This window comes from Tamandua tetradactyla, chromosome 10, assembly GCF_023851605.1.
Source record: "Tamandua tetradactyla isolate mTamTet1 chromosome 10, mTamTet1.pri, whole genome shotgun sequence".
NCBI classification, from domain to species: Eukaryota; Metazoa; Chordata; class Mammalia; order Pilosa; family Myrmecophagidae; genus Tamandua; species Tamandua tetradactyla.
In genome coordinates, this window is record NC_135336.1 from 37,667,933 (window position 1) to 37,676,897 (window position 8,965).

Here is an 8,965-nt window from a genome sequence, read left to right on the forward strand (position 1 = left end):
GCTCTAGACTCATACATAGAACTGCTTACTAATTTGCCTATTTGAATGCCTCATGGGCGTTTTGGTATATCTTATCTAAGGGAAGTTTTTGCTCTTTTCCCAAACCAACTAAGTCCTCTGGGGTTTTCATTTCAGTAAATGGCATCTCAGTACAATAGTCAGTAAATAATCTGGGGGTCTTTTCCTCTCTCTGCAATTCCCAAAATAAATGATCACCAGATTCTGTCAGTTCTTATTCACTATTTCCCAATCAGCCCACTTCTGCCCACCTCCACTATCCCAGACTAGTTTACATCACCAGTCTCTCAAGTCAGGAAGATTGAAAGAATTTCCTTTCTGGCTCACCATCTCCACCCTAACTTCATTTAAGGACATAGATAGATCATGTCATGCCCTGCTGAAATCTCTTCAATAATTTTCATTACACTGAGAATAAAAGGCTACCTTAGCATGTTCTTGCCTCACCTAGCCTCTGCCTTTAGTCCTTATCACCCACCTCTCTCCTCCACATTCACTGTGCTACAGCTATCATGGCCTTATTTTAGAATGTTTGGAGATTTTTCCACTTCTGGCTTAATCTCAAGTTCTTTCCCTCCCTTGCATATTCTTTGCCTATTTTCAAACTGGTTAACTCTTTTTTTCCTTCCTTATTAATATTTGTTTCTTTTTATTATATTTAACCTAAAAATAATTCCAGTCCTTTCGTCATAACTACTGGGTACTTGAATAAATTTGTATACTGTCAGTTTACCCAACAAATCCAAACTACAGGTTTTTAATTTGGGGTTCAGGTAAACTATCAAGACTAAGTCCATCATATAATAACTTTACCTTAATTCCTTCTACTTGACCTCCTTGTTTAATTTATAGGCCCTTATTCTCTTCTAGTATTCTTTTTTTTTGATAAACTTTTTTTATTGCATAGTATAACATATATAAATAGCAAAGAAATAAAAAAGCAATAGTTTTCAAAACATGGTTACAAGACAGATCCCAGAGTTTGTCATGGACTACCATATGATCCTCTCATATTTTTCCTTCTAGCTACTCCAGCATATAGTAGACTAGAGGGCTTAAATACTTTTTTTATCATCACATCTGATATTTTTTATCATTACATTTGATTTAGCATTTTTAGTTTCATGTAAATATAAAAATTAGAAATAAATTTCATGTTTCTGCTTATTATAGCACTAGATTCAAATACCATGAACAAACTCAAATCATTTCTGTTCCTTCGCCTTTGTACGTAGCACAGTGCCTGACCTATGAGAGTACTCAATAAATACTTGCTAAATGTGTGAATGAATGAGTGAAGTATAATAGAAGCAAAGAGGTAGGAAGGCTTACTTTGCTTGGGGAAGTCAGTAAGTTCTTTTTCTAAAGAAGGTGAAATTGTCCTGTCTTGAGAGATGAGTCTAGATTTGTCTGTTGAGAAAGATAGACAATAAAGACTGAGATGGTATAATCTAAGAATACCTAAAGTCTACAATGATAGCAACTAAATGTCCAATTAAAAAAATATTTTTGCATGAGGTAGAACAAAAGAATGTCAATATTGCAGGGTGTTGAGAATAGATGGTAATTCATATTTTAAAACTTTAGCTTATGTGTGAAACTAAGGCAAAAAATATTCATTCGTAACAAAATTTATATTTTGACTAGTGCATTTCCTAATATAACCTATATGAACAGTTTAATGAACACCATAAGTACATGGAACCTTGAATAGGGCATGAGATTTTGTAGGTTTGTCCAAAGGGATGCCCTGATATATCCCAGAATGATTTGAACAGCGAATAAAAAGTATTCGCATAGTCTCCTTGGGAGAATGGTGAGAAAGGGGAAAAATTCAACTTCCCCATATGGAGAAGGCCTGATATTCTCACAAGCAGTGAGAACAAGCAAATCAATAAACCAAGCCCTCAATCTTGGGGTTTGTTCATACTTAACTCTACAAAGGATAGGTCAAGCCTTCTTAAAATTAGGCCTGAGAGTCACCCCCAAGAGAACCTCTTTTGTTGTTCAGATGTGGTCTCTCTCTCCAGCTAATATAACAAGCAAACTCACCACCCTGCCCCTGCCTGCATGGGACATGACTCCCAGGGGTGTGGACCTTCCTGGCAATGTGGGACAGAAATCCTAGAATGAGCTGAGACCTAGCATCAAGGGATCGAGAAAAACCCTAGAATGAGCTGAGACTCAGCATCAAGAGATTGAGAAAAACTTCTCGACCAAAAGGGGGAAGAGTGAAATGAGACAAAGTATCAATGGCTGAGAAATTCCAAACAGAGTCAAGAGGTTATCCTGGAGGTTATTTTTACACATTAAATGGATATCATTTTGTTATTCAAGATGTAAGGGAGAGGCTGGAGGGAACTGCCTGAAAATGTAGAGCTGTGTTCCAGTAGCCACATCTCTTGAAGATGATTGTATAATGATATAGCTTTTTCAATGTGACTGTGTGATTGTGAAAAACTTGTTCTGATGCTCTTTTCTTCTACTGTATGGACAGATGAGTAAAAAGTATGGATTAAAAATAAATAAATAAAAATAAAAGATTGGTCTGTTGAATGCATAAGGCATTCATTTTCGGAAATAAATGTTTTCATAGAATTAACTTACAGTTAATTCTCATTTCTCAGGAATCTGCTGGAGAATGTGTTATTTTAAAAGAAAAAAGTAAACTTGGAAAGAGAAAAATGTGGGATCCAAGAGATTCAACACTAGTGAGAGGGGAATGGAATCCTTTGGAAGATGAAAAAAGGAGCTGCTATAGTGATGGCTGAGCAGAAAACCTAGAGAACAGGTAATCATATTGAATCAGGAGGACAGGGTGCTAGAAGAAGATAAATTGATAGAATATACTTGTGCCAGGGAAATTAAGCTTGATAGATATATAGGGATACAAGTTAATTAAAAAGGGATGTTTATTAAATATATATGTTGTGAATGGACTCATATCCCCCACAAAGACATGTTCAAATCCTATTACCTCATTTTGTGGATATAAACCTATTTATAACTTTGAGATCTTTGGAGATGTTACTAGTTAAGGTTAGGATGAAATGAATCAGGGTGGGCCTTAATGCAATCTGACTCGGGTCATCATAAGCGGAGGAAATCTGGACATAGTAGGAGTCAGAGGGGGGAGAGACAGCTATGTGACAGAGTCAGAGTTTAATTGCCACCAAGTCACGACCAGCATGCTACAGACTTCAGAGAAAGCATGTTCATGCTGACACCTTGATTTTTGATTTCTAATTTCCAAAACAGAGAAACAATAAATGAAATCAGGCAGAAGAGAAATTAAACAATGTAAACCAACCAGTGTGTAGTACTTTGTAACAGCAGCCTTGGCAAACTAAGACAATGGGCAAAATAAAAAATTATGGAAAATATAGCATCTTGGCTCATGTGCGGAAAATAGTGTTTGTAGAATCATTGCAATACAAATACTGAATATTTATTTGATTAAAATTGTATTTTATCTTTATTGGAAGAATGATAAAAAAGGAAAAGTCCACTGTCCTTTGGGGAAGTATAAATAATAAAGGGAGCTAAATCCTTATGTTCCATTGTAGAGATGCAAAATTAATAAGTAAAATGGGAAAATTATTCAGTAGCATTATAAACTTATACATACAGAGATAAGAAGTTAAATGCTAAAAGAAAAACCAAAATAGTTGGAAATGATTGCCTGTTATGGAAGCAATGGTGGGGATTAGGGGTAGGTGATTGCTACTTTTCGTAATAAATCCTGTTTAAGTATTTGGCTTAAAACTACATATTGCAAAGAATGAAATTAGGCAGAAGAGAGATTAAACAATGCAATTAAAACTAACAATCCAAACTTTGGCACTGGTTTCTCAGTGTTGGTTCCAAAAGACTTGCTTAAATGTAGAAAAGTTCTAAAATGAAATGGTGAAAAGAATGAGGGCCCTCAATTTAATTAATCTTTATAAAAATAATCTTATCAATTGAGCTAATCTCAGAGCTGCTTTTTAGAAGGTGATGATGTGATGACAGGAAGACCTAACTGGGTGAACATGGCACCTGGGCCATGATAAATTATAGTCAATGAACTTCCTAATATAGCTTTCAGGGTGATTTGTCTTTGTCTCTTGTGAGTAAACTCAGAGACCATATTCTTAATTCATTTGGATTCATAACAAATATGTGTTATGGGTTACAGTAAAATTTGTTGCAGAACAATGTTTTTCTTTTAATAAAATACCTTTGTGAAAAAAATCAGTCTTTCTTTGAGGAATTTTGTAGTTTTATAGCTTTTGTTACAGAATTCAATTTTAATGAGGGAAAAGCCATCCATCATAAATTAGAGCTGCCATAGATAATGAATCCTTTGATAGATTTGGGCAAAGTGAATTGAAAACCTTTTAGAAAGAATTCACCATTCTAGATGCCATTTAATAACATTTGTGATTCATGGGAGGGAGTAAAAATATCAACATTAACAGGTGTTTAGAAGAAGTTGATTCCAACCCTCATGGATGACTTTAAGGGATTCAAGACTTTAGGTGAGGCAGTAAATGCAGATGTGGTGGAAATAGCAAGAGATCAAGAATTAAAATTGGAGCCTGAAGATGTGACTGAATGCAACAATCTCATGATAAAACTTCTACTGATCAGAAGTTGCTTCTTATGGATGAGCAAAGAAATTGATTTCTTTTTTTAATTTTTCTTTATTCTTTTTTTATTATGATCATTCCATTCTACATATATAACCAGTAATTCACAATATCATCACATAACTGCATATTCATCATGATCATTTCTTAGAATATTTGCTCCCTTTATTATTTATACTTCCCCAAAGGACAGTGGACTTTTCCTTTTTTATCATTCTTCCAATAGAGATAATTCAGAAAAAGAAATTAAAAGACAACAGAAAAAAGTTCATACATACCATACCCATTACCCCTCCCTTTCATTGACCACTAGCATTTCAATCCAAGTTTATTTTAACATTTGTTCCCTCTATTATTTATTTTTATTCAATATGTTTTACTCATCTGTTGATAAGGTAAATAAAAGGAGCATCAGACACAAGGTTTTCACATTCACACAGTCACATTGTGGAAGCTATATCATTATATAATCATCTTCAAGAGACATGGCTACTGGAACACAGCTCTACATTTTCAGGCAATTCCCTCCAGTCTCTCCATTACATCTTGACTAACAAGGTGATATCTATTTAATGCTGAAGAATAACCTCCAGGATAACCTTTCAGCTCTGTTTGGAATCTCTCAGCCATTGACACTTTATTTTGTCTCTTTTCACTCTTCCCCCTTTTGGTGGAGAAGGTTTTCTCAATCCTTTGAAGCTGAGTCTCAGCTCATTTTAGGATTTCTGTCCCATGTTGCCAGGAAGGTCCACACCCCTGGGAATCATGTCCCACGCAGAGAGGGGGAGGGCGGTGAGACTGCTTGTCGTGTTGGCTGGAGAGATAGGCCACATCTGAGCAACAAAAGAGGCTCTCTCGGGGGTGACTCAGGCCTAAATTTTAGGTAGACTTGACCTATCCTTTGTGGGGTTAAGTTTCATATGAACAAACCCCAAGACTGGGGGCTCAATCTTAGGCCTAATTTTTTTTTTTATTAATTAAAAAAATAAAAAAAAACATTTGGAAATCATTCCATTCTACATATATAATCAGTAATTCTTAATATCATCACATAGTTGCATATTCATCATTTCTTAGTACATTTGCATCGATTTAGAAAAAGAAATAAAAAGACAACGGAAAAATAAATAAAATGATAATAGAGAAAAAAAAAAGAACTATACGTACCATACCCCTTACCCCTCACTTTCATTTATCACTATTTCAAACTGAATTTATTTTAACATTTGTTCCCCATATTATTTATTTTTATTCCATATGTTCTACTCTTCTGTTGATATAGTAGCTAAAAGGAGCATCAGACATAAGGTTTTCACATTCACAGAGTCTCATTGTGAAAGCTATATCATTGTTCAATCATCATCAACATGGCTACTGGAACACAGCACTACATTTTCAGGCAATTCCCTCCAGCCTCTCCACTACATCTTGAACAACAAGGTGATATCTACTTAATGCGTAAGAATAACCTCCAAGATAACCTCTCGACTCTGTTTGGAATCTCTCAGCCATTGACACTTTGCCTCATTTTACTCTTCCCGCTTTTGGTCGAGAAGGTTCTCTCAGTCTCTTGATGTTAATTCTCAGCTCATTCTAGGGTTTTTCTCAGTCCTTTGATGCTGAGTCTCAGCCCATTCCAGGATCTTTGTCCCACGTTGCCAGGAAGGTCCACACCCCTGGGAGTCATGTCCCACGCAGAGAGGGGGAGGCTGGTGAGACTGCTCATCATATTGGCTGGAGAGAGAGGCTTAAGTCTAATTTTAAGTAGGCTTGACCTATCCTTTGTGGGGTTAAGTTTCATATGAACAACCCCCAAGATTGGGGGCTCAGCCTATTTCTTTGGTTGTCCCCACTGCTTGTGAGAATATCAAGAATTCAACTTGGGAAAGTTGAATTTTCCCTCTTTCTCACCATTCCCTGAAGGGAACTTTGCAAATACTTTTTTATTCACTGTTCAAATCACTCTGGAATTTATCGGGGCATCCCTCTGGACAAACCAACAAAATCTCATGTCCTACTCAAGGTTCCATGTACTTATGATGCTCAACTTATGTCTACATAAGTTATATTAGGAAATGCACTAGTTGAAATACAAATTTTGTACCAAATAAACATTTTAGTCTCACACATAAGTTAAAATTTTTAAATATTAATTACTATCTATTTTCAACATCCTGCTGTAATGACATTCCTATGGTTTTCCTCATGCAAAAACATTTTTTAAATTTGTACATTTAGTCACTATCATTATACACTCTAGGCTTCCTAGATTATACCATCTCGGTCTTTATCGTCTATCTTTCAGAAACTGATTTCTTGTGATGGAATTTACTCCTGGTGAAAATACTATTGAACCATTGTTGAAATGAGAACGAGTACTTAGAATATTACATAAACTTAGTTGATAATGGAGTGGCAAGATTTAAGAGAATTGACTTCAGTTTTGAAAGAAGACATACTGTGGGTAAAATGCTAAGCATCACATGCTACAGAGAAATGTTTTGTGAAATGAAGTGTCAACTCATGTGGCAAACAGTTACCCTAACCTTCAGCAACCACTACTCTGAGCAGTCAGCAGCCATCAACATCAAGGCAAGACCCTCCACCAGCAAAAAAGATTATGACTTATTGAAGGCTCAGATGACAGTTAGCATTTTTTTAGTAATATATATTTTTTGTTTGTTTGTACCAAAATATTTAATGAATATGTTTGTTAAAATAAAACAAATAAAAGAAACAGTAATACTATTTTACTGGTTTATATTAAAATTGGCACACTGAAACTGCCATAATACAATACCCATACACTTGGTATTACATGGATTTATAGCTGCTTTGGTAACTGAACAAGAAAGACACAGAAAGCAGCAGAGGGGATGGTTTAGGGGAGAGGGCTACATTTGTTACCTCCCTTATCACTAATGACCTCAGCAAGCATTTGTACAAAAGAACTCAGATGTCTGTATACAAACCATGCCTCTTGTAACAGCTACCTCCACACTGCATGCAGAAAAGACAACAAAATTAACCATGAGGCAGCTTAAGTCAGCATATCAGTATGTAAATTAAAAGTCAAAGATTTTTTTTGTTTTCTTTTTAGAAAAGGTACTACAATTTCCATTCCATAGCTTTGGAATGAGAACTTGCAACCCATCAGAACCATAAGAGCCACCCAGCCACATTTTGGGGAGGGTCCAGAGGCTCAGGGAGAACAGGAGGGGCTGGGCAGGCAAGGAGACGACATAGGCCAGGAGGACGGTGGCCTTGCAGTATGTGCATTCTGCATGTATGCACATTTACACAAACACACACATGCAGAGTTCAGTGTCTTTCTCACTTATATGGCCTGTTGCATGCAAAACACTAGGAAACTTGTGTAAGGGACCTCTTCATAGCTCCCATGACAACAGAGAGGAAAGTAGAACCCAATAACTTTGAGTGAAGTTAAGTTTTATAACCTAATAACTATATAATTAAATTGTGCAGATCCTAGTCTGGGTTTAAACATTGTCAAGTGGGTATATTGTGAAAAGAATATATATATAAATGACACATTAAGCAAAATAAGATTTGTCCACATTACAATTAATACAGTCTCACAGTCAAGTCATTCATCTCGGTACTGTGAAGTCATTTTAGCAGCTAATGCTAAACAAAAACAAAAACAAACAAACAAAAAACCCCAACAACAATGAGAGTTGCATAGAATTGACAAGAAATCTGAATAGTGCTAAATCAAAAATTGTGCATTATATAATTTAACAAGAATGTAAACTTCAGCTACAACCGTGAACTCTTCCTATTAAAAACAAAGTGCTTCTCCATGTCTACCTGAGGGACTGCTGGCACTGAAGTGATAAGAATTATTTGATTTACTGATCCTCAGTTCCCCCTAAATAAATAGCAATGAGTTATTTTTAAATTAATGTATGTGCATTTTTCAGACATAATGCTATTGTACACTTAATAGACTACAATATGGTGTAAACATAACTGTTATATAGTTATATAACTTTAAAGTTATATTAAGTTTTATGTAACTTTTTTATAGTCATGTGATTTGCTTTATTGCAGTAGTCTGGAACTGAACCCACAATATGTGGGTTCTCCACGGTACGCCTATAGTCTATTTATTTTTGTGGAGTTCAGCTGGGAGGTGAAATAAATTTGGAGTACAGTGATGAGTTGATATTGGTCTGGAAAGAATCTTGTGTTGTTTCTCTGCAGATGAGATATGGTAGTTCCAAATTAGTTCTATTATTTTGTTGCATCCAACGACACTCTTAGATGCTCCATCAAGAGCCCTTGAAACATGA

At 35.6% G+C, this 8,965-nt stretch overlaps 1 long non-coding RNA gene across 4 annotated transcripts in view; it reads left to right on the top strand.

The window, feature by feature from the left end:
* Positions 1 to 7,329, top strand: part of LOC143647876 (uncharacterized) — a 53,355-nt gene extending 46,026 nt beyond the window's left edge. For 3 of the 4 annotated variants that reach the window (XR_013158232.1, XR_013158233.1, XR_013158235.1), the window contains 2 exons: positions 2,646 to 2,809; positions 6,955 to 7,329. This is a non-coding gene — a long non-coding RNA (uncharacterized LOC143647876). The remainder of the gene's footprint in view (positions 1 to 2,645; positions 2,810 to 6,954) is intronic. The other variant, XR_013158234.1, reaches the window with a different exon arrangement.
* Positions 7,330 to 8,965: the final 1,636 nt, after the last annotated feature.